Raw genomic sequence first — 27,582 nt, 5'->3', positions numbered from 1 at the left:
TGTAAAGCCTGTACAAAAAAGTCTTTCATCAAACGTAGCATAATTTCGTGTATCAGAAGTACTGATGAAACATGTAGAACCATTTGACGATGGCGCAGTTGTTGCGGAGTACTTTGTGCCAGCTAGTGAGTCCTTGTTTCCCACATGTATAAACAAGTCAGAGACAATATCAGCCAACAGACACATGCCTTTGTCGTGGTCTACTGTAACAAGGAAAGTGGGACTAATGGCGGAAAATATAAGAGGTCAACTGATAACTGATCTGCAGTGCTGTTTGTGTTTCTCATTGCAGTTAGACGAGTCAATACATCTCAAGTTATAATTTTTGTAAGATTGATAATTGCGGATTTCAGTGTAAAAGAAGATTTGCTTACATTTTTAACCTTGAAAGTCACTACACAAGGAGAAGACTTTTTTCAATTCATTCAAGGCCTTCATTTTTGAAAATGCTTTACCAGTTCAAAAACTTGCTCCTATTACTACTGATGGACGCACATTGTATAGTAAGCAAACAGAAAGGATTTGTTACATTGTTTGCGAACGATGATTCCTTCCCGCCTTTCTTTAAGTATCATTGTATCATGCATCAGCAAGTGCTTTGCCAACATATTTTGAAAGCGGTACATGTTATGAGTATTGTCACAAAAATTGTGAATTCAGGTCGCTCCCAAGCACTACACAGAAGGAAGTTTACAGTGCTATTAGAGGAATCGGAAAGCCTATATGGAGACCTGCTATTGCACACTGAAGTTCGATGACTGAATAGAGGTATAGTTCTAAACGGATTTAGAGAATTTCTCCCAGCGATAAAATGTTTTTTGTTTGTAACAGAGGAAGATTACTCACACGTGTACCAGTTGAGATGGTTGTTCGATCTGACCTTTGTAATTGATATGACGCTTAAACTAAATGAGTTAAACAAAGGACTTGAAGGAGAAAACCAAACCATTATAATTCTTATGTCTTCTATAAAGCGTTTCATTAAAAATAACTTGACATTTGTATAGCACAGTTGTAGAAATTAAATGTGAAATTCTTTCCTCAAATACAGTGAGAACTGTCGGATCATTAAACATCATCGGATCACGACGCTGCAAAGAAGTATATGACAAATCCGACAGGACTGAGGACAGTCTGAAAACAGATTTTCCGATGTCAAGGCAATGGAACATGTTCTAGATTTCATAGCTCAGCCTTTCAGAAAGTGGATGTAGAAGATATTTCAAATAAAATCCGTACTCTTTTCTCTTGCAGTAAGTCTGAACTCGAAAAGGAAATAACTGGATTTCAAAATGACATTTTCTTTAAGTCAGAATACAATGAACATAATTTTTGGAAATTTGTGAGTGTAAAAACCTACTCTAACATTGTAAAACTAAGCTTTTTTACCATTTATGATGGCGTGTATTTTAGTTATTTTATTTTTTTACATGTGCAATATCTTGAAATTTGAGTAGTAGGCTTACAACCTTTGATGGAGAGAAAATTATATTGTATGTAATTAAAATGATTAATTTTGGGTACGGTTTTGCTTTTTTGCTTAAACCTTTATCAATTTTAAGTCAGTAGATCTCTAAATGGACCAAATAGCATGTAGTAGACGTCAAGCTTAAAAAGTTTGAGCACCCCTGATGTAAATACTGAACACAGGGCTCTCGCGACGAGTAACTTTGAAAAAGATTTTTACAAGTTAATGAATGATTCAATTTTCGGAAAAAATAGCGAAAAATGTTAGAGAGTATTGCAAAACTCATTTAGTTAACCGGTGGGATGGGCATTACGGAGCAAGAGATTACATCGTCAGGCCAAATTTCAAGCGGACCACAATCTTCAGTGAAGGTCTAGTCGCTGTGGAGATGGCCGAGGTTTCAGTGCAATTCGCGAAGCCTGCCTATATTGGTATGTTTGTTCTGAACCTCTCCAAACTCTATACGTACCGATTCCACTTCGCCAATCCTAAGTTACCTTGTATGGATACAGAGAGTTTCATCTGCTGGGTTAAAGGCTGCGATCCACATCAAGTAATGAGGTAGAGTCACGAATAATTCGACACATCTGGATACGAGGACGATAATTCTTTTAAAATAAAAACATCAAACAAGAAGGTTAACGGTCTGATGGAAGACGATTCGAATGGGTAATAGATTATGGAGTTCGTGGGGATCAGATCGAAAATATATGCATACCGCTTTGATGCAAGTGCCACCCAGAGGCGGGTTAAAGGTGTGCATCGTGCGGCTTCGAAGGCTCCCGCGATCGATGAGAACGTTAACGCTGCTCCAGGAAGGGCGTGCCAGGAAATCTTTAGATCGAGAGGCCATGACGTACATACTGCACTGCAGCTCAAAGTTGGGCTATCGCGTCATGACGACAAATGGCTCATGTGTGGGTTCGGGATCGGCACCTTCCCGTAGTTACACTATGTACTGGAGTGACTGAGTGTCGGATGTGTTTGTATTTATTTGTAAATATTTGATGTGTATTTGCGATATTTGTGTGTGTGTGTGTGTGTGTGTGTGTGTGTGTGTGTGTGTGTGTGTATGTGTGTACTGAAATGTAAATACTGTATGTAAAATGATGAAACCAGTCAGAAAGAAAATGACTAGAATGTAAGTACTGTATATAGGATGATAATGGGAATCGTCGTATATAAAATTAGGCGACTATCCAGCCAATCCGGATAATGTTAGCTGTCTGGAGGTTAGAAGTATCAGGATAAGATCTAAAGAAATGCCTCCCGAAGGTGAGAGACTTAAAAGTCCTAGTGGTCAACTGCCGAAGCATTCGCAATAAAGTGCCAAAGTTTTGAAGTGCTCCTAAAAAGCACTGGAACTCACATAATACTGGACATAGAAAGCTGGTTAAAACCTGAGGTTGACAGTAGTGTGATCTTTGGGGAATATTTAAACATACAGCGAAAAGATAGGAAAATGAGTAATGGAGGTGGTGTATTTATCGCAGTATACCACAAACTCAAATCCAACGAGACAGAAATTGAAGCGGCATGTGAGACTGTTTGGACAAGATTCGGCATGTAGGGTGAGCATAAAATTATAATGGTGTCCTATCGAACACCAGACTCACCTCCTGATGTAGCCGAAAACTTTAGAGAAAACCTAAGTTCGCTTGTGTATAAGTTCCCTAATCATACTGAAACCACTAGAGAAGACAAATCTTTAACATAATGCAGCGCGTACAGCAACCGTGAAATGTACAGAAAATAAACAATTTTTTCAGCCTTCAGTTGCAAGGTAATTTTTGCTCGTTTACTTAGGTTTCGATTCCAGTAATGGAATCTTCTTCAGAACCTATAAATTAAACAACATACGGACATATATTACTCACTGAAATGCATCATCAGTCTAATGATTGAATAATAAAGAAATCGTGATATTTTCAAAAAATTAAATTATTTTGAGAGCCAAACACTGGCCATGTCACAGATTAAAAATTAAAACAATAAAGACGCAAAATCATAAGATTATACTGTCAAAATTAAAACCATTAAGGCGAACGTAGACGGAGCTACGCCGGCCAGATATAAGGACCACACGTGAGCCGCGCGGGATTAGCCGAGCGGTCTTAGGCGCTGCAGTCATGGACTATGCGGGTGGTCCCGGCGGAGGTTCGAGTCCTCCCTCGGGCATGGGTGTGTGTGTTTCTCCTTAGGATAATTTAGGTTAAGTAGTGTGTAAGTTTAGGGACTGATGACCTTAGCAGTAAAGTCCCATAAGATTTCACACACATCTGAACAATTTTTTTTATCAGAATGCCCAACGGGCGTGTGCTATGTATGCTGGTCGGTATTCTGGACGACATCATCCAAGTGTCCGGAAAGTTCGCCGGATAGTTATGGTATTGAAGGAAACAGGAAGTGTTCAGTCACATGTGAAACGTCAAGCACGACCTGCAACAAATGATGATGCCCAACTAGGTGTTTTAGCTGCTGTCGCGGCTAATCCGCACATCAGTAGCAAACAAATTGCGCGAGATGGGGAATCTCAAAAACGTCGGAGTTGAGAATGCTACATCAACATCGATTGCACCCGTACCAAGTTTTTATGCACCAGTAATTGCATGGCGACGACTTTGAACGTCGTGTACTGTTGTGCCACTGGGCACAAGAGAAATTACGGGACGATGACAGATTATCTGCACGCGTTCTATTTAGCGCCGAAACGGTATTCACCAACGCTGGTAACGTAAACCGGCATAATATGCACTATTGGGCAACGGAAAATCCACGATGGCTGCGACAAGTGGAACATCAGCGACCTTGGCGGGTTAATGTATGGTGCGGCATTATGAGAGGAAGGATAATTGGCCCCAATGTTATCGATGGCCATGTAAATGGTGCAATGTATGCTGATTTCCTACGTAATGTTCTACCGATGTTACTACAAGATGTTTCACTGCATGATAGAATGGCGATGTACTTCCAACATGATGGTGTCCGGCACATAGATCGCGTGTGGTTGAAGCGGTATTGAATAGTATATTTCATGACATGTGGACTGGTCGTCGAAACACCATACCATGGCCCGCACGTTCACCGGATCTGACGTCCCTGGATTTCTTCCTGTGGGGAAAGTTGAAGAATATTTGCTATCGTGTTCCTCCGACAACGCCTGAAAACAATGCTCTGTGTTCTGCACTTCTTTTTCACACCCACCCCAACCATTTTGGTAGGTAGGTGGTTTTCATCCCCACAGCGATTCTTTCCAGACGGTACGTTGTATGTTTACAAAGTTTGGCTCAAGTCGGCTCAGTGATTTAGAAGGAGATGTGGAACATACATAAATTTTTATAATACAGAATGTACACTAAATAAATTATTTATACTTATGCCGGCCAGTGTGGCCGTGCGGTTCTAGGCGCTTCAGTGTGGAACCGCGCGACCGCTACGGTCGCAGGTTCGAATCCTGCCTCGGGCATGGATGTGTGTGATGTCCTTAGGCTAGTTAGGTTTAAGTAGTTCTAAGTTCTAGGGGACTGATGACCTCAGAAGTCAAGTCCCGTAGTGCTCAGAGCCATTTGAACCATTAGAGTCGTAAATCTTCTAAGGTCCCATTAGTACTATCTGCGACATGCTTATTGTGCATTGTATTTGCAAACCTGCCGGCTAAACAAGCTGTCTCTTTCTAAAATACAGTGGCATATCGACTGACTGGAGGCTCGTTGTCCGGTAAGACGCTTTATCGCCGATGTCCTTGGGTCCCCTCATATAGAAACGTCACAATATTGTCGCTTATTCTATATGCTCTTTCTGTTTCGTGTATTCTTTCTTCTATGGCAGATTTTTTAACACGTTTTCTTTAATTTTATCTCTTTGATATATACATGTTCAACGTTTTCTGTTTGGCCAATCTCTATCCTTTACTATCGTGGTACATTTTTATTTCAGCAAAAGTTTAGTTTTCTTTGAGGGGATTCTTATACCTGCTCTACTGGCTAAATATTGTCATATTTCTTGGTCTGCTATATTTTCAGATACAGCAAAATCATTTTCAAATGCCAGACATTTCACTTCAATGTACTGCGTTCTTCTTTATTATTATTATTATTTGTGGTAAGGTCTTATGGGATCAAACTGCTGAGGTCATCGGTCCCTAAGCTTACACACTACTTAATCTAACTTAAACTAACTTACGCTAAGGAAAACACACACACCCATGCCCGAGGGAGGACTCGAAACTCCGACGGCGGGAGCCGCGCATATCCTTAAAAGACGCCGTAGACCGCGCGGCGCTTTCTTCTTTCTAGCTTTATTTGGTGATATGTGATATTCTTTTCTTCAACTCCAGAACCAGAAATTTTTTCGCCTTACTGGGACTTGAACCTGGCACGTATCTCCGTTATTTTTTAGCCTCGAATAATCGTTAAGTATCGGTTTCTTCACCAGAGCGAGATGTGTGCATGTTTGAACTAGAAATAAGTGACGAAAAATTCTGTCCTGAGTGGGAGTCGCACGACGCACATATCACTGTTGTCGGTTACACAAAAAGAGACGCTAACTATCGATTCTTTTTTCATCAGTAGCTGGGTGTGACATTTTTAAACCAGAAATGACGTGACGAAAAGTTCTGTTTGACTGGAAGTCGAAATTGCTCCCATTGTCATTGCTGACGATGCACGAACAAACGGTAAAAATTAAACTAATTTCTCACCGCTAGTTAGGTGTGCTCTTGCTAGGTCTTTACATGCCATGATGAAAATTTTTATGCTGGGCCGTATTCGAAGCCATGGACACCTTGAGCAGACTGGAGTCATGAGGAAACAACGAAATGATGTGATTCTTCAGTTTCTCCCGGCGTATTTGTTGCTCGAACAGTCCACGGGTATACTGCCGGTTCATTGCTGACAATGCACGAACAAACGTTAAAAATTAAACTAATTTCTCACCGCTAGTTAGGTGTGCTCTTGCTAGGTCTTTACATGCCATGATGAAAATTTTTATGCTGGGCCGTATTCGAAGCCATGGACACCTTGAGCAGTCTGGAGTCATGAGGAAACAACGAAATGATGTGATTCTTCAGTTTCTCCCGTTGTATTTGTTGCTCGAACAGTCCACGGGTATACTGCCGGTTCATAGTGTCCAACGGGCACAATATTTCGGCGATCAGACATGTCGCCATCGTCAGGTGCGCTGACTAACTGTCAGTTCGTCCACGCACCTGACGATGGCACCATGTCTGATTGCCGAAATATTGCGCCCGTTGGACACTATGAACCGGCAGTATACCCGTGGACTGTTCGAGCAACGAAATGATGTACTTGTGTCGTCCGGAAATGGTCAAATTAAGAAAAGGAGAGATCAGAGTTCGAATCCTAGTCCGGCAATATTATTTTCAACAGTTCAGGTTCAAATAAAACATGAAATAAGTATACTGTAAGCTTGCATGACGATTGGTACATTAAATAGAGTCAAATTACTTCTGTAAGACAATTTCTAGTGACCAAGTTTCTACTTGGCACGACTGTCAGCTGTCCTACAGGTGATTCTATTCCACATCCATAGCCACATTCTGATGTTCCCTATCCCATGCACTGTCAGTGGTACTGATAGCACCCTCGACGATTTATTTACTTGTATTCTCATTCCACTCTCTTACTCTTCGGCCATAGTTTCGCTAACGGTTGCTGCCATCGCCACATGCCCTTCCACTGCGTCCTTTTCACGCCTTTTTTTCTGGACCGCCATCTTGGATTATGTCACAAGAGGACGAAGGCGCCCTCTGGTGGCGGCCACGGAGCCGAGAGGACGCGCAGCAGAGCAGCAGCAGCAGCACATGTGTGATAAACTGTGAATTAATTTAGTTTTTGCTTTTTGTTCACGTGCTTCTGCAAAGAAATGGACTGTACGTGTGTATTTTAATGTGTAGACTGGTGGTTAGAAAATTAATCGTAGTTTTTGTTTTTGCGGAAGTCTTGAGAATATCCTTGTGTAGGGCGGCTTCCTAGTGTAAATTTTCCGTGTAGAGAAATTTATTTCTGTTTAATAGCTTGCGGTCTCAGAGTTCAGTAAGAAATCTGCACACCAACTCTTAGTGTTACTTTCTTCTCGTCTGGTATATTTTCAAACTCAGTAACGCCATTTGAGACCTTATATCTATTTTATACACAGTACGACATGGCTAGGGACTGTGCTTGTTGTGAGCAGACACAAGGAGAGTTAGCTGTTGCTGGAAGTTGCAGTGGCTACCGTCGACAAGCTTCTAGCTAATGCTCGAAGTTTGGGTTCACGTGTCACTGGGCGGAAGGCAAAAGGGGGAGCAGACCATGCGGCTGTCTGCCTACGTCTCAGCAACAGGTAGGAGGTGCCTCCCAGTCTGGATGATAACTCTGAGCCAGCAGGGGATGCTTCTACTGTTGGGCCAGCGGTCGATTTTCCTGCCCAGTACGGACAAGTAGAGAGGGTGGGTGGTATGCTAGTCATTCGGAGCTCCAATGTTAGGCGGGTAATGGAGCCCATCAGGGAGATAGCAGGCAAGGCGGGAAAGAATTACAGTGTGCATTTGGTATGTTTGCTGGGAGGTCTCATCCGTGATGTGGAGGAGGCCCTGCCGGCGGCTATCGAGCGCATTAGGTGCAACCTGCTGCATCTAGTAGCACATGTCGGCACGAATGACGCCTGCCACTTGGGTTCTGAGACCACACTCGGCTCCTTTCGGCGGCTGGCTGATCTGGTGAAGGCAACTAGCAACGCACGCGGTGTGCAGGCTAAGATGTCTATTTGTAGCTCAGACGGCTCTGCGACGGTATCGGATGCGAATTTCTCGACCCCCTGTCGCGCGCAGAATTTTAGGGTTTCCCTTAATAGGTCAGGCGTCCAATACACGCAGGAAGCGGCTACTAGGGCAGCGGAGTACGTGTGGCGTGCACATGGGGCTTTTTTAGGTTAGAGGACTCCCTCCCTTGGGAGCAAACACGATTTGACTGTTAAATCAGCAAAATTTTAGATTTCTGAATATTTAAAGTAAGTTACCAACCTCAGCACCACGTTGAAATCTTATCCAGATCTGACTGAATATTTGTGCAACTTCTTTCAGGTAATACTTCATTATAGATAACAGCATCATCTGCAAAAAGCCTGATTTCTGCGTGTGTGTGTGTGTGTGTGTGTGTGTGTGTGTGAAATCTTATGGGACTTAACTGCTAAGGTCATCAGTCCCTAACCTTACACACTACTTAACCTAAATTAGCCTGAGGAAAAACACACACATCCATGCCCGAGGGAGGACTCGAACCTCCGCCGGAACCAACAGCACAGTCTATGTCTGCATCGCCGTAGACCGATCGGCTAATCCCGCGCGACATCCTGATTTTACAATTAATATTGCTTGCAAGTTCATTAATATACAACATGAACAGCAAGGGTCCGAACACACTTCTCTGGGACACACCCAAAGTTACATCTACATCTGACGATGACTTTCCATGTAAGATAATATACTGCGTCCTCCCTTCCAAAAAGTCCTCAATCCAGTCACAAATTTCACTCTATACCCCGTTTGATCGTACTTCTGACACTGCTGGATCTATCTGGTTGCTTGATCCAAAGCTTTCCACTCCCAGACGCAATAATATTGTGGTCGACTAATTCTTCTGCACGCCACGGTGTCCAAACACGGACTACCACTGAGCTGCACATTTGACTGGATCGTGTTTTGTCATAACGGAGGATGCGCCACGCTGGATGAGAGTTCTTACTCCCTAAAGGTGGATTACAGCCTGTTTAATAAATTCATTCTCTTGTTGCACCGCATCAGAATTCACCAGTAGCCTCGGCTACACAATGCGTACTTTCGACTTGATATTGTAATCAGTGAAATAAAATTATAGAACGGTTGTTTACGCGAAATGGCACCAATGTAGGAGGCGGATGTTTCTATAGAAAGTATTGCCTTCCACTTGATGTATATATTAGTGGTCTATTTGTAAACGCTTTTATATTGTAAATGAAAAGCCGATATATGGGGCACACTCCTTTACTTGCTTTTAAAACTACTTTTCTTCTGATATACGTAATTGCATAGGCAACATCGTTGTGACCATTGATCATGCCCCATATGACATGAGGAGTATTGAAGCGTGTGATCTACCACCGTGAACAAAAATTCACCAAAGAAACTAGGGTAGTACTAAAGTTTGTGGAGATTTTGTGCAACCTGTTCTCACGCAGGATGCTTTAAGTATATTTACCAATCCTCACTTTTATTTGAGGTCCTAGTATTGTTCCTCCTGTGACTTATTGAATGTTGCATATTTGAAGGAGCGTTGTTCAAGCGTTAGAAAACTCAGCGCAAAACGGAACATTTGTTCTCATTAGATGAAGGCAGCAGAAGCAGATCGAAACATGCAGTGCAATAGAGTGGGTGCCATCGAAGAAATTCCATTAGAAAATAGTTTTGACAAGAGTATTTCGAAGTATTCATGAAGACCAACGGAGTTCGACGAGAACGGCTTGATAGTTTACTACTGTTGTCTGCATTAGCGTACTTGATAACTGACCAATGTGATGAACTGCAAGCATTTAAGCTTCGTACGACACTTGCATGTAATGATAATTGTTAGGGAGAAAAGAAGTAAAAAATCATTAGGGTTAACGACGAGGTTATTGGAGATGAAGCAGAAGCTCGTATTGGGGGAAAAACCGTTGTTCTCTTCCCAAGGAAACATCGCAACATTTGCCTTAATCGATTGAGGGGATCAAGGTAAACCTAAATGAGGATGGCCATTCAGTGATTTGACCCACCATATTGAGGCAGCTGATGTAATATCGGTCATCTTAATAAAAGATGATTGAATTGCAATCCAACGAACGGTACAAACTTTTGTTGACGCACTATAAGCGATTTGCGATCATTGTCTTACTATCTGTGCAATAGGATCTTAATACCATCCTTCCCTTAGTCACTGTTTTGTGACGACATTAGCCCATACCAAATACGTGCAGTGCAGTGCAGTGCCTATTTGTTTACAGAAAGAATGGTTAGTAAATCTTTCTTTCTTTTTTTTTCCTAAAGGACCAAACTGCTGGGGTCATCGGTCCCCAGGCTTACACACTACTTAAACTAACGTATACTAAGAACAACACACACACACACACACACACACACACACACACACACACACACACACACACACACACACACATGCCCGAGGGAGGACTCGAACCTCCGGCGGGAGGGGCCGCGCAATCCGTGACATGGCGCCTCTAACCGCGCGGCCACCCCGCGCGGCTAGTAAATCTCAGAACAGTTAAAGTAGAGTTGCAATGAGCTGATTACTTAACTAATAGTAACTTGTTGGGCCTGCTTACTAACAATCATTTCAGTTGCGTACAGGATGATAACTTTTTTTATATAGTTATCTGTAGGATTAATATAATTACCTGCCAGGATAGCCGAGAGCATGCGCCGGCACGGTAGCTCAGCGTGTTCGCTCAGAGGGCTAGCTGCCCTCTGTAATAAAAAAAAAAACTTAAGTTAATGCATCTTCGACGTCCGCCCAGAGCAGATACAACGAACAGAAACGAACAAAATGAGATTTAAAAAGAGAGAGAGAGAGAGAGAGAGAGAGAGAGAGAGAGAGAGAGAGCGCTAACGCGCTGCTTCCTGGACTCGGCTAAGCGCGCCGGTCCCGGATTAACGACGACGGCCGGCGTGCCAGCCAGCCTGGATGTGGTTTTTAGGTGGTTTTCCACATCCTACTAGGTGAATACCGGGCCAATCCCCATGTCCCGCGTCAGTTACACGACTCGCAGACATTTGAAACACATTCACGCTATTTCACGATTTACACTAACCACAGGCAGCTGGGGTACACTAATTCCGTCCTGGGGGGGGGGGGGGGCTGGGGTGGCGGCAGGAAGGGCATCCGGCCACCCCTTCAAATTAACAATGCCAAATCCGTACTTAACTCTGCCGACCCTGAGCACAATGCGGGATAAAGGCAGTAGCGAAAGAAAGGATTAATGTAATTATCACATCAACGAACTTCGTTTCCATTTTTGTTTCATTAACAGTTCATGAACTGAGAAATGCGTTCGTCAATTCATATTATTCAAAGTGATGCCAGCTACAAAAAACGTTGGTCTCAAATTGGTCTTGTAGTGTATACTGTAAACAGCAGTACATGACTTAACGGGAGTGTGAGCAATGTTTAATGTGTCGTATAATATGTAAAACTATTATTTTAAAAAACGATTTGCATAAATAACTCATCAAACGAAAAAAAACAGTACAACAGCTGCTGAGATAAAGTGTGAGGCAAGGTGTGTTGAATAGTATTACTTGTTGTAATCACTTACTTAATAAAAAAAATGCGGCATGTGTATGACTTAACCATAGTAGAGATAGGTATTTCAGCTATGCAAAACAAGTAACAATTATTTTTTATAACAATTATTTTTTACCTATGTTCTATTGCAAATTTGTCATGGAAATTTTATTTTTAATATCTCATAATTTAACTTAGAAGGGTTTGCATCCTTGCAGAGGTGAAACATAGAGCTCTGACAGTAACAAAACGTTCTACACACCAGTGTATAGAATGTTTTGTTACAGTTAGATGTATACTTCCGAGAAAATCCAACGATAACAGTTTAAGACAAAATTTGGCGAAAGCGATACACACTTCAGGGCATTTACCAAACTCTGCTCTTGTAGACAGCAGCTTGGGTTAATTGTTCATATGTGTGTGAAATCTTATGGGACTTAACTGCTAAGGTCATCAGTCCCTAAGCTTACACACTACTGAACCTAAATTATCCTAATGACAAACACACAAACCCATGCCCGAGGGAGGACTCCGACGGGACCAGCCGCACAGTCCATGAATGCAACGCCTAAGACCGCTCGGCTAATCCCACGCGGAATGGGTTAATTCTTCATAAGAACAGTATACACATTTCACTACCAATACCAAAATAATCATCAAATACCAATGGAGGAGAAATCATTGCTGTTGGAGAATGTAACTGTCATTCGACATTACATTGTCTCATTAAGTGTAAAATAAGAAAAACGACAGCACCATTTGATAAGGAGTACATCATGACTGCCTATAACTTATCTTCAGTCAGTATCACATTAAGCAAATATTTATTTAAAGCCTTACTCAGTTGGAAAATCTTTTTCCCTTTACCGAAAAAGTATAGTGTAACTCACTACCGAGATAAGCATATGTCCCTGCTTGGTTCTAATGAGGCAGGTGCTTCGTATATTGGATTGATCAGGTTGCCAAGTGTTCGCTTTCAAGTATTCGGAGTTTTTGGGTTCATTTCTCTGCTTGTTATTGCGAGATACACGAGGCTGTGTAGCGGGGTAGGTGTTGAGTGCCTAGTTCATGCTAAAGCAGTTAGACAGGATAACACCATCTAATTCACGAGCACCCGTACCATTCTGATCATATAGTTGTTAGTACCATATACTCGCAATGCTTAAAATATAATTGCTGCTGATGCTTCGCCAAGAAAAGTGAAGAGCGCCTGATCAATGAGATTTTCCATTTTCAGTACGCTAAAGACACAAAGAATCCCAAATAAAAATAAGAGGCTCACCAAGCTGAGTGATCGACGGAATTTCTACGCATTTCCTCGATTTCTTGCAGTTTAATCTTAGTTTAGTTACTGACAGCTTCACAGGATCGGCTCCTTTAGTCTATCAGAACATTCATGTGAGAATTATCGAAGAGTAATTGCTAGATCATCCTACCTCTATTAGTACTCAATTTTGGGCTGAATATGACCCAGAAAGCGACGCTAATGTCACTATCAGTCGATTTGGTGATGACTTACTGAATAACTTTTGTGTTGCCTGCCTCGTGAGTTTTGTAAAAAGCTGTGGCTGGTGGCAAACATAGTTGAATGCAGACATGCAGAAACGTCTTCACTGTTCTAGGTGTTAACTCTTCTTAGCTGTATGTTACGTATATAATTTACCTCACATGCTAATGAGAGTGGTAATATTTTTGAAATGTCACTTAGTGTAGCATATTTGGGTTAAAAAGGGTTAAGGGTTTTCTTATCTCTAATACCGTGCTTCCTGACGTTTACAATATCATTGTATTAATTTAGATTTGGGTTGACTGACATACAGAACAAGGTTTTCCATGGGTCTCTTGTGGTAACAATTTTCTGTAGTTAAATGACTTTACCGAAAAGATATTAAAGGACCTGTAAGAAAATTACGTTATGTGGGCTGCAGCTGGCCGGGGTGGCCGAGCGGTTAAAGGCGCTACAGTCTGGAACCGCGCGGGCGCTACGAATCCTGCCTCGGGCATGGATGTGTGTGATGTCCTTAGGTTAGTTAGGTTTAAGTAGTTCTAAGCTCTAGGGGACTGATGACCTTAGAAGTTAAGACCCATAGTACTCAGAGTCATTTGAACCATTTTGTGGGCTGCATCAAAAATAGGCACAACGCAGTTTAGATTGTGCGGATACTTTTTACTATGACAGACTAGTACAACAACACATTGTGCCACAATGTCTCGTGTGTATGCGATCTAGGCGAAGACACGTTGAAGACATGCTGTATCTGTATCACTTTGTGCAAATGAATAATATTATAGAAAAGTGAGTTTACATGGATAGTGATCATCGTCAAAAGACGATTTCAAAATAAATGATTCTCGCTTGTAATATTCGAATTATTCGTTTCCTGATCCTGATTTCCTATCCCAAATTGATATATGTGCCGTTTTCAGGCATCTTCAAAAGTCTGTATTATCATCACGAAACAACATAGTATATCTCGCAAAATGAGCATGACACTAGAATCAGGGATTTTTGATCTTGTACAGAAGTTTACAAACTTGAGGCTCTTCCAGTTCACCGTCAGCAGGTGGAACAGGAAAGGAAGAAAATGATAGTTAACCCAAGTACTCAATGTTACACTGTGTAAGGATCCGGCCCCACGAGCGACTTTTCCAGCGGCGTTTGACCTGGAAAAAGCGACAGAAATAGTATTGCAGCTTCTAAGTGATGATGCGCACACAGCGCTGGAATTCACGCGGCAGTTTCACTGAGGCGGCGAGTTTACACGGTCGCACGTAGCAAAATGCAAAATGGTTCAAATAGCTCTGATCATTATGGGACTTAACTTCTGAGGTCATCAGTCCCCCAGAACTTAGAACTATTTAAACCTAACTAACCTATGGACATCACACACATCCATGCCCGAGGCAGGATTCGAACCTGCGACCGTAGCGGTCGAGCGGTTCCAGACTGTAGGGCCTAAAACCGCTCGGCCACTCCGGCCGGCAGCAAAATGCACTGTGGCCTATTTTATTACCGGGTTTCCTTTTTTCACGTCTCGCGCTTCCGGTCAGAACGCTATGATGATGTGCGACATGGAGTATATAGACACTGACCTCTTAATTCTGGAAGTACAAGAGTATCCATGTGTTTATGATATAAGGTGCCCAGACTATAAAAACAGAAGTATGAAGTGGGAGTCGTGGCAAGCAATTACCATGGCACAGGTAATTTAACAGTTCCCATCCGAAAGTAATGTGGGATCGGACTGAAATACTGACGATTCTGTAATATCAGTTGTCACTTTATAACAGAAATAAGATACATGTCATTGTAATAAATAATGTGACTGTATTCATTTGATTTTGTGTGTTGATAAATCTTATCTTAAAGTAACTGCCAGTCTCTCTTCTGCACTCACACAATCCCTCATGACTGTTTTAGTTTTAGACATGTCACTTTCCGCCGTAGATAACATTTGTTTGAATGAACTGACATTCGATAATACTTGAAAATTTTATCTGGATATCCTTTAGGTCCTTATGTAGGAAATCGAACTTTCCCTTTGTTGACCTGTCAGTTAATATACGGTAGATCCACCTGCGTTTCACGACGACGATGATGAACAAGTAAGGAAGACAGCGAGAAAACTGAATTGTTATCTAACGAAACACAACCCATGACTGTTCTCGCAACGTTGCTTGTCCGACACGTGTACTTGGTCGTCTGACTGCCGCTATCCGGCAGTTTTTCCTGCTCTGTGTGACCGCCAAACCTGCTCGAATTCTTGCCACGTTTTTTGCAGCTAAAACCCCGCTGGAAAAAAAAGTTCGTGGGCCCGTAGCCTAAGGTGATTTGCAAAGTATAGCCGTAGATGTAGATTTTTTTTATAGGACTTAATTGCTAAGGTCATCAGTTCCTAAGCTTACACACTACTTAACCTAAATTATCCTAAGGACAAACACACACTCCCATGCCCGAGGGAGGACTCGAACCTCCACCGGGATCAGCCGCTCGGCGTAGATCTAGATGTAAAAGGAGATGCCACTTGTTGTTTGTCAACTGTTACCGGGCTTGGAGAGAGTGTAAGCTGTAATTTATGACATCTCTCCACTGTAACATCTAAAATACTTTCAAATTACGGCCGCCTCGATTCAACCCCGTGTTATTCCTACTTATGCTTGTGGAATTGTGGAGAAGGTAGAGCAAAGTTCTGTAGGTGCAAAATTAGCAGTGAAGTGCGAACTTCGTGAAACTTGCAGAAAAATGCTGTAACAATGTTCGATGCCCTAGCCCTTCAGGCATAAACCTACGTGTAGCTGTCCAAAATTCAAGCTATATAGAAGGATCGAGGACGCATGGGAAATTATTTTGTCATTTTAAACTGACATAATTGACCTATTTTGTGGTTTTCCCACAGAAATGTCAACTTTACAATTTTCTTACATAGAGAGAGTTGGCTGTATTAACCATTTTTAGTTTTTTTTCCTACCTCTACATGTTCATCTACATTTCTACGCTGCAAGCCACAGTGAAGTGCATGACACACGTTTATTCCCAATGTACCATCAATTAAGGCTTCGTCCCGTTCGACTCGCGTTCAAAGCACCGAAAGAATGATTGCTTAAACGCCTCTGTGTACGCTGTAATTAGTCTGGTATTGTCTTCGTGGTCAGTACGAGAGCAGTTCATAGGAGATTATGGAATATTCCGAAATTCCTCAATTAAGGATGATTCTTGAAACACTGTGTGCACGCTTTCAGGGAATAGTTGGCGTCTATCTTCAGTTGTCCACCAGTTCAACTTTTTCATCATCTCTTTGACGCTCTCCCATGATCCAATCAAATCTTTCATCATTTTCACCCACACAAAATTTACTTTCTTTGTAATCTTAAATTCTTTCCTCTAATTTTACGTAGGGTAATTGCGGTTATGTTCGTTAAACTGGAAAGGAGTGAACTGTTAGTTACGCAGGGTTAGGACTGAAGAATGAATGTAATGCCACTGGAGGAAGAGCAGTTCATTTGCATATACAGAACTGACATTGCACTACTTCTGACGTACATTATTATTAACTGATCTGGCATTGTAACGAGCAATAAATCTTGTCATGGAAGGTGTTGCAGAAATCCTGCCACCAAACGTCAAGTATACAGTTAAATTCCCTTGACTTACTATCACTGAATTCTACTTCGAGCTACAGCAGCTAGCCTTGGTGTTAAATGGCTCTGAGCACTATGGGACTTAACATCTGAGGTCATCAGTCCCCTAGAACGTAGAACTACTTAAACATAACTAACCTAAGGACATCACACACATCCAAGCCCGAGGCAGGACTCGAACCTACGACTGTAGCGTTCGCGCGGTTCCAGACTGAAGCGCCTAGAACCGCTCGGCCGGCCTTAGCCTTGGTGTATGCGGTCGAAGTTAGTATGCCACTCAAGATGTAGTATTGTTGTGGCTGCCAAAGTATCCATCATTTCCCGTGCTGTTCTCGTAACTCTTTGGGTATCGCTGTCTTCCCCGAAAAGTCAGGGTCTCAGACATTATTTATCCACCTCTACCAGCTTATACATAATTTGTTTTCTTATTTACAGAGGTCTTTGAAGTTTCAGTGTTGTAGATAGTGTACATATCACAGAGTTACTGTGTCTAACAAGGGATTCTTTAGCAATTAAAGGCTGTCGTATCTGAGTCAAGAGTACTCCTCCAGATGTAACACAATATTTTAGGAATTACATACACCTCTTTATCACAATTTTCCTTATAATAATAAATGTGTTTCGGAATTTATTCCACAGTTCCTGTACTTTAATTAGATTTCGACTAAATCTTCATCTAAGGATTTTCTGTTGAGTCAGAAGACTAACATTATAAGACATAATTTTCGAAACGTTATTTCGGAATCGCATCTTAAACCTCGTCCAGTCAGAAATCATGAACAAGATGTCAATTATGAATACAATACTTCAAACTAATTCTAAAATCTATTCAGTTGCAATAATTCATCTGAATGTTACGCACAAAAGTGCACACTGAAAAGAAGATAGTTCACTGAATTTGAGTTGTTCGTGAGAAACTGGGAAATAAGCATACATAAGTGACTGTACTCCATATCCGTTATAGGGGGAACCTAAGCAGACGACCGGAAAGATCAGCTATGCTCGAACAGTTTGCCTATATGTCAACTGCTGCAAACGTATTGTACAACGCCACTGGACTGAATTAAAAAGCTTGCAAATGACATCACAGACTAACTACAAACTGACTTGTATTACGTTTACTTTTCTTCTTTTAAAAGTGAGAACTATCGTTGCCATATCGCAGTGGATTATGTATGGCATACAAAGTCTTCATAATTCATATGCGCTTCTAACGTGAAACGTAAAGCATTTTATGGCCTTATGAAGCAGGCCGTTCCTCTTGAGCGATAATCAAAGGAAAGTATTGTCATATGCCAACCTAACTGATAATGTATATATTTTTTATATTTTCTCTCTCTAGTGGTACAGATGGTACAAATAGGTAATAAAGTACCCAGCCTGTGATATCTTTCTTTCGGTTAGAAACCATCTCGAACAGAGATAACATCGCTATGATGCTGTCGTACCAAGAGATGACTGGTTCAGCTGTAGATTTGAACAGATTTCTGCCCGTTCGTGCCATACAAGCTTCTCGTAGGGTATCTGTAAGTGTTGGACTCTAGAGCGTAAGTTACCGGATTTGTGTGAAATCCCAGTGTTCTATAGAATGCCTGCGTAAAGTATGGAATGCCTGGTGGTTTTAGGTAAACTATGGAATATAAGTTACATACTTTTTCCTAGGCATTATACACTACTGGCCATTAAAATTGCTGCACCAAGAAGAAATGGAGATGATACACGCGTATTCATTGGACAAATATATTACACTAGAACTGACAAGTCATTACATTTTCACGCAATTTGGGTGCATAGATCCCAGAACAACCACTTCTGGCCATAATAACGGCCTTGATACGCCTGGGCATTGAGTCAGACTGACCTTGGATGGCGTGTACAGGTACAGCTGCCCATGAAGCTTCAACACGATACCACAGTTCATCAAGAGTAGTGACTGGCGTATTGTGACGAGCCAGTTGCCTGGCCACCATTGACCAGACGTTTTCAATTGGTGAGAGATCTGGAGAATGTGCTGGCCAGGGCAGCAGTCGAACATTTTCTGTATCCAGAAAGGCCCGTACAGGACCTGCAACATGCGGTCGTGCACTATCCTGCTGAAATGTAGGGTTTCGCATGGATCGAATGAAGGGTAGAGCCAAGGGTCGTAACACAGCTGAAATGTAACGTCCACTGTTAAAAGTGCCATCAATCCGAACAAGAGGTGACCGAGACGTGTAACCAATGGCACCCCATACCATCACGCCGTGTGATGCGCCAGTATGGCGATGACGAATACACGCTTCCAATGTGCGCTCACCGCGATATCGCCAACCACGGATGCTGTAAACAGAACCTGGATTCATCCGAAAAAATGACGTTTTGCCATTCGTGCACCTAGGTTCGTCGTTGAGTACACCGTCGCAGGCGCTCCTGTCTGTGATGCAGCGTCAGGGGCAACCGCAGCCATGGTCTCCGAGCTGATAGCCCATGCTGCTGCAAACGTCGTCGAACTGTTCATGCAGATGGTTGTTGTCTTGCAAACGTCCCCATCTGTTGACTCAGGGATCGAGACGTGGCTGCACGATCCGTTACAGCCATGTGGATAAGATGCCTGTCATCTCGACTGCTAGTGATACGAGGCTGTTGGGATGCAGCACGGCGTTCCGTATTACCCTCCTGAACCCACCGATTCCAAATTCTGCTAACAGTCGTTGGATCTCGACCAACGCGAGCAGTAATGTTGCGATACGAGAAACCGCAATCGCGATAGGCTACAATCCGACCTTTATCAAAGTCGGAAACGTGATGGTACGCATTCCTCCTCCTTACACGAGGCATCTCAACAACGTTTCACCAGGCAACGACGGTCAACTGCTGTTTGTGTATGAGAAACCGGTTGGTAACTTTCCTCATGTCAGCACGTCGTAGGTGTCGGCACCGGCGCCAACCTTGTGTGAATGCTCTGAAAAGCTAATCATTTGCATATCACAGCATCTCCTTCCTGTCGATTAAATTTCACGTCTGTAGCACGTCATCTTCGTGGTGTAGTAATTTTAATGGCCAGAAGTGTATACAGTTCCTAAGCATTATACAGTATGAGGAGTACCATTTACGCAGAGTGTTAAAAGGGCACAAAGAAGCCTTTATTAATTAATATGCATTTGAAACTGAAAGAACAAAACTACGAAAAAAAGCACAGGGTATTCTTACCGAAAAACAATGAAAGCAGGACTGAGATTGAAGTGCTTGTCACAGTAAGCACTCCCTTTTCTTTCTCACATAAAACGTACATTTTGGCAACTTGACCTTGTACATACATCTCACGACTTAAAGAAGAATGCGAACGGAATATTGTTACCGGTAAAACACAAAGCAGGGCTGGCATGACCTACTTGTAGCACCATGGAAGGCTACAGTGACATTCTGAATTACACTTTCTTTCACACAAAGGTATCTTATATTTTGAAATTTCGTGTTACATATACAGCTGGCGAATCCTTGGCCGTTTCCCGTGGGCTTACAAGTAGCTTCAGATTGGAGAGGTATTTCGTGGTGAGGAACGTCTTGAATTCTGATCAAGCTCTTTGGACATACTGTGAATTCTGATCTTGCGTAACGCTGCTTCAAGATTCCTCCTGCAGTTCCAAATCGGTAAAAGCCATCTTCCATCACGTTCTTGACAATAGCTAACAGATTGCGTGAGTCACCCCGCCCTTGGTCGATGCCGGGAATCGGAACTCGCACAGTGGCACCCAAAGGCATAGGAGGAATTCCTTTTCATTTCTTTGGCCTGAATCTCAAGGCTCCATTTCCATTCCGTTTTACTTTGATTAGCTTTTTCAGTGTTGAAGCAAACGCTGCTCAAATCTTCTACTTCGTCGCTGTCATCGTCTTTAGGAGAATGTCCACAGAAGGCATGAACGTTCCAGCCACGCTGTTGACATGTATGAACACCATTGGTTTCTTTTAAGCAGACGCTACAGATATAAAAAAAAGATGGATACTCGGTAAAGAAATGGAAGGCTCTTCGATAACCATCACTGTTTTGGTTTCCTCCATCACAGATTGCATTCTCATCTATGTCTTCTGCTGCATTGATTCACCTCGTCTTCCTTTCTGCTGTTGTGTTGTCCGTACGCTCTCCATAACTTTTTCCAGTTTTTCCTCAGTCTCTACGTCTTGTGAAACGTCGTCAGGCAGGGACGACCTCGAAACACCTACTCTAGCTTTAGAGCCGAACAGAGCTTCGTATGTTGATCTGCTAATCCCAGAATGAAAAGCTCTGTTGGACGAATCGCTGGTCGTCTCTCCGGCAGGCAGTTTTTTCATCTTGCAACCAAGCACACAGCATATTTTCAATATCCTGACTTGCTCTTCCGACGCTCCCCTGACTTCGTGAGTGGCGCGGCTTACGCTGGACGATCTTCATGGTAGGTCAATATACCTTTAGGCTGCTTACTAGATTGCCCGCAAATTCCCTGATGTTATCCGACTGTAGAATCGTTGGAACACCAAGCAAAGTAAATATGCCGATGAGGCTCTAGACTACTTCTTCCGCTCTCTTTGATTTCAGAGTCCCGAGAACTACAACATTAGTGAGATGATCTTGGTAGGTCATAAACATGTACACCTTAACGGGTGTCATGTGACGTCCGCCCCGAGCAAATACAACGAACAATATAGATCGAAAAGTGATCAACAAAAAAGAAAAGAAAAAGATAAGGCGACCGCGGGAGATAAGCGGGAGATCCGAGTTCGAGTCTCAGTCCGGCACAAATTTTCATTGTCTTCATTCCTTTATACAGCTAATGGTTGTCCATAATGTCTAATAGAGGGTAATTTGATGACATTATAAAATAAGCAGGAAGAACAGGGATTCGTGTGGCTCAAGATCAAAATGCATGGAAAAGTGTGGAGGAGGCCTATCCAGCAGAGCATGTGATGAGGAAAATAGCACGGAAATAATTGTTACAGGCGTAATTGTCAATAATGCGTTCCCATCTCTCAGTATCTTCTTATTTAATTAATAAATAGTGCCGGCCGATGTGACCGAGCGGTTCTAGGCGCTTCAGTCTGGAACCGCGCGACCGCTACGGTCGCAGGTTCGAATCCTGCCTCGGGCAGGGATGAGTGTGATGTCCTTAGGTTACTTAGGTTTAAGTAGTTCTAAGTTCTAGGGGACTGATGACCTCAGATGTTAAGTCCCATAGTGCTCAGAGCCATTTGAAGCAATAAACAGCTCAATACCGAAGTGGTAGCTCATCCTACAGCTAACAAACGCGCATGTCAACTAGTAACTAACGTGAAGAGCGAAGCAGGGTCGCGCCATAGAAGTCACAAGTGTTTCGTGCTAACGTTGTCCCCGTGTGACCGCCCTGTGACTGAGACATTTGATGCGCCTGTGAATGGCTCCACTGAGTTCAGTATGCCCAGATAAACAGAATACAATACACTATATCGCCACGTTTAGTTTAGTGAGAGCATAGGGATGTGGTCTAGTATGTTGATACGTAATATATTGCAGAGGGGATAAAATCGATGAGATCAACTTGACTACGGGAACTGAATTCCGAAAAAACCCATTGGCTTGACCATAACACCTTTTTGCATCTTCTGACAAGGTTATACTTTGGTGAAATTTCTTTCAACATCCTGTCCCGCCCTCCATGACGAATAGACAAATGGGTCTTTTGCAGTGTGTCAAATAACCTGCAAGTTCGCGACGCAAAATTGAATATCACTTGCACTTCCTTTAACAGGATAGATTAACTTAGTCCTATTCTCGATTATCATTCTGTCATAGTGTTTCAGTAGCCAATAGTCCCGTGATTCTTTCTTCATAGTCGTCTTAGTATTTTTCATATCGTCAACTAACTTCTGGTAACTGGTTTCGGGCCGGCCGAAGTGGCCGAGCGGTTCTAGGCGCTACAGTCTGGAACCGCGCGACCACTACGGTCGCAGGTTCGAATCCTGCCTCTGGCATGGATGTGTGTGATGTCCTTAGGTTAGTTAGGTTTAAGTAGTTCTAAGTTCTAGGGGACTGATGACCTGAGTAGTTAAGTCCCATATTGCTCAGAGCCATTTGAACCTTTTTTTTTTTTTTTTTGAACTGGTTTTGGTTAGGAAAACACACTTTTTAGCAGCATTCAACATTGGCTGTTACTTGAAATAATTATCGCAGAACCGTCGTTGCATGCCAGCGTGGCATCATTCCTGCCTTTGCACTACACTCCCTTCCGGCATAGTGACACAAGAACAACGGGAAGGGACGACGGGTGAGCGTCTGTGGAACTTCAGCCAGATGCTATACACTGGAGAACTGTTAAGGCGATATTTGTGGAGTGAAAGTTGAACGTCGTACGACAATACGCTGTCTTCGCAACCATTAAACAAAGATCAGAACGCCACTTCAAACAGTGCCGCGGGAAAAAAAAATCTTTTCACACTTTGACGTTCGATTTTATGCGTTCTATACATCATCTAGGCATTCTATCGAATGCCGGATCTCACACAAATCTCCAACAAATAGTCGATGGGCTGTCATATGGTTAAGTACTCTGATAGTAAAGGATTACGGTGATAGAGCAGGTATCGCACATCTCTAGATCACGCTGTCCGTCATGGTGACAAGTGCTTTCCGTCCGGCCGTGCTTTCCGCCTCGCTGACGTCATGGCTACCGCTGCTGGCCACGCGATCAAGCGCGCCTAAAACACAAACTAGAAGTACAACTGCGCCTGTAATATTTACTGCGTGAGCCCTTGTATACTCACATACCATAGCTTTTGATTTACTCTGTTAACGTACACCAATGGATATTCTTCCAAAAGGAGTCGAAAGTAGTGAAATATTTTATTTTCGTTGTTCTATAATTCCTACCTCAGGACATTTTGAACCATTTCAGTATCCAAACCAGCAGCATTAATGTTGCTAATGCTGTGTGCTGTCACCGTGAAAACCAAAAATTCACTCACGCGTGGGGTATATACAATGGGGATGATTTGTTGATGACGAATTTTTTTCCACTTTTGAAGAAGGTCGATCTATAGCTCAGGAACAGCCGTAGCAGGTCTCTTCTTTAAAGACACACGAGTTTGTGTTGTACATCGGGTGTACATGGCTGTCGAGTGGCAGTAGATGGTTCAAATGGCTCTGAGCACTATGCGACTTAACATCTGAGGTCATCAGTCCCCTAGAACTTAGAACTACTTAAACCTAACTAACCTAAGGGCATGACACACATTCATGGCCGAGGCAGGATTCGAACCTGCGACTGTGGCAGTTGCGCGGTTCCGGACTGAAGCGCCTAGAACTGCTCGGCCACCACGGCCGGCAGCACAGTACCATATTTTAGGAAAGAATACTTTTCCAGTAGGCTGTAGGAAGTGCGTCATTGCGATGATTTTGCTGGTTTTTATCTCAGTGATTGATTCCTAAATTACGCTGTGAGTAAGAGAGCTTTCTTCAACCCGAAGCCATCCGCTGTGACCGATCGGTTCTAGGCGCTTCAGACCGGAACCGCGCTTTTGCTGCGGTCGCAGGTTCGAATTCTGCCTCGGGCATGGATGTGTGTGATGTCCTTAGGTTAGTTAGGTTTATGTAATTCTAAGTCAAGGGGACTGATGACCTCAGATGTTAAGTCCCATAGTGCTTAGAGCCATTTCAACCATTTTTCAACCCGAAGGTTTGCTTGAACATCCCGGTACTTTACTAGATATGGTCCTATTGGATTTTGGCTTCCTCCAGCCTTTGAACTGACTTACCCAACCAAACATAGAGGGACCAGTTTTTTAAGATGCACTTCGAATCACGCTGCAATCTGGCACGTTTCACATGAACAAACTTTACAAGAAGTGGAAGAAGCAAAAAATCCTGAGACTGACTAAAGACGACTCAGGAACATTTGGATTTGTAGTCTGACACCAATGCACTTCGCCACCAAGTCACGACAACATAGCTTTACCTACAGGAAAAACGACGCGCATTTCGCTGTTTATCAGCGGAAGTTGCGGCGTCTCCATATGCAATAGTTCCCACGTGGCGCCAGAGTGTGCCAGGCTTCCCGCTTCTGTACGTCAGTGCACATCGACGGAGTTCACGTAATGAATGTGGACAGCAAGCAGTATATTTCCTTTACTTACAAAAATACAAAAGACAAGTTTTAAACTGTGAAACACTGCCTGCCAAAAAAGTGCCTTAAGGAAGGCAACACAATTTACATCATCCACACCTTAAATATTTTCTGGGCCAGTTCTATTTTGCCCAGCCTGTATAAATTAATATTTAAGTAACATGAGAGCGTTAATTTTTAGCTGTCACAACTTGATTATAGTTAGATCTCTGTAGGGATAAAAGAAATACTACCACTTACGTAAGTCCTTTACGCAGCATACACTAGTTCGATTGTTCCTAGCCTCCGACCAATGGTGTAGGATGACAAACAATGTTGCCGGTAGTCCATTAGTTGTTCTCGTATAGTGGGCGCAGATATGCAGGGGTACGATGTTCTTGGTGCACAATAGGACGATCCATCCTTGTGACAACCAAACGTGACAACAAATATATCTCGCCTCATGTTTCCATACAGGCTAACATTGGGCCACTGTCACATCCGAATGCCCCACAAATCTGGATATTGCACGATTATACTAGCTGACCAATTGGAGACCCACATTTAGACCATTTGTAAACTCTGTCACGTGTTGATAACCGTGTCTCACAAGAATAGATGGCATCTATACATCCCTCGTAGTGATCATTCAACATCTGACGCTGTTAATGCCCCTTATGCACTGAAGAGCCACCTGCCTAATATCGTGTAGGGCCCCCCGCGTGCACGCAAAAGTGCCGCAGCACGGCATGGTATGGACTCGACTAATGTCTGAAGTAGCGCTGGATTAAACTGACACCATGAATCCAGCAGGGGTGTCCATAAATCCGTAAGCGTATGAGGGGGTAGAGACCTCTTCTGAAGAGCACGTCGCAAGGTATCCCAGATATGCTCAATTTTGTTCATATCTGGGGAATTTGGTATCCAGCGGAAGTATTTAAATTCAGAACAGTGTTCCTGGAGCCACTCTATAGCAATTCCGGACGTGTGGGGTGTCGCATTGTCCTGCAGGAAAGCCAAAGTCCGCAGGAATGCACAATGGACATGAATGGATGCCGATGACCAGACAGAATGTTTACGTACATGTCACCTATCAGAGTCCTATCTAGACTTATCTGGGGTCCCATATCACTCCAACTACACACGCCCCACACTATTACAGAGCCTCCACCAGCTTGAAAAATCTCCTGCTGACATACAGGGTCCATGGATTCATGAGGTTGTCTCCAAACCCGTACACATCCATCCGCTCGATACAATTTGAAACGAGGTCCGTCCGACCAGGCAACATGTTTCCAGTCCAGGCGAGACGTAAAGCTTTGTGTCGTGCAGTCGTCAAGGGTACAAGAGTGGGCCTTTGCACTTCTGTCACGTTGAACGATTCTCTACAGTCGTCGTTGGTCCCGTTCTTCAGGATCTTTTTCGGCAGCAGCGATGTCGGAGATTCGATGTTTTACCGCATTCCTGATATTTACGTTACACTCGTGAAGTGATCGTACGGGAAAATCCCCACTCCATTGCTCCCTCGGAGATGCTGTGCCCCATCGTTCGTGCGCCGACTATAACACCACGTTCAAACTCTCTTAAATCTTAATAACCTGCCATTGTAGCAGCAGTAACTGATCTAACAACTGCGCCAGACACTTGTCTTTTACAGGCGTAGCCGGCCGCAGTACCGTATTCTGCTTGTTTACATTTCTCTGCATTTGAATATGCATGTTTCATTGGCGCTTCAGTGTACATCCCAACAGGCCAGCGCTAACCATGAACAACACTTATGTACTCTGGTGGACGCTCCACTTGTCATAGAGAATTGCAAGTCTAATCATTTATATGGCCGCCTATTGCGCGTACGTGTACGATGTTATATTTACAACCGACCATATCTTCTAGGTGCCAGTTTTTTTTTATCACACAGTTTATTTAAGATGACAACAAAAACAGAAGGTGATATGTTGTTTGAGGTACAGAAGAAAACATACTCTGCAAAATTCAGTTAGGATTAGTCTTCGTAGGCAACGCAAAAATTACCCAACAGTTTAGGAGAAATGTATAATCTACAGGATGTTTTGAAACTACTGGTTGAAATTAATACAGCAGATAGAGAATATCAAAAACAAATTTATTTCTATAAGCAACATACGACCTCTGAAATTAGCTTGTAATTAAAATTAGTTACTGGTTCAGAAGTGACCTGTTGCGTCGGTATCGCAGACTGGGTATGTGTACTGACATTCAAAACTGCTCTGTGTATGGATGTTGGCTCTGAGGTCTGCTTGGAAACACACCTAATCATTCACAAGTATGACCGCCTTGTGAAAACGGTGACTTCCGTGTAAACAAACTGATTCAGTCGCAATCATTACCGCCTTGTGACAACAACAGTGAACTTCGAGCGGTTTACATATGCTGAAACGACTGACATGCATCTGGTATACGGGTCTGTGAATGGAAATGGACCAGTTGCAGTGCGAGAGTATAGATAACACTTTCCACAACAGCAAACATGTCTGCATCGACTGCTGCGTGAAACTGGCACGCCGGCCGCGGTGGTCTCGCGGTTCTAGGCGCTCAG

The 27,582-nt window shown here is 42.9% G+C and overlaps 1 protein-coding gene across 7 annotated transcripts in view; it reads right to left on the bottom strand.

The window, feature by feature from the left end:
- LOC126299447 (organic cation transporter protein) overlaps positions 1-27,582 on the bottom strand; it is a 336,588-nt gene that overhangs the window by 233,294 nt on the left and 75,712 nt on the right. For 2 of the 7 annotated variants that reach the window (XM_049991353.1, XM_049991360.1), the window contains exon 2: positions 10,895-10,964. The exons of the other annotated variants lie outside the window; for them this stretch is intronic. The gene's annotated coding sequence lies outside the window, so the exon portion shown is untranslated. The remainder of the gene's footprint in view (positions 1-10,894; positions 10,965-27,582) is intronic. 7 annotated transcript variants of the gene reach the window in all.

This window comes from Schistocerca gregaria, chromosome X (genome assembly GCF_023897955.1).
Source record: "Schistocerca gregaria isolate iqSchGreg1 chromosome X, iqSchGreg1.2, whole genome shotgun sequence".
In the NCBI taxonomy this organism is placed as follows: Eukaryota; Metazoa; Arthropoda; class Insecta; order Orthoptera; family Acrididae; genus Schistocerca; species Schistocerca gregaria.
The sequence above is the reverse complement of the archived record's forward strand: the minus strand, read 5'-3'. Positions and strand labels throughout refer to the sequence as shown.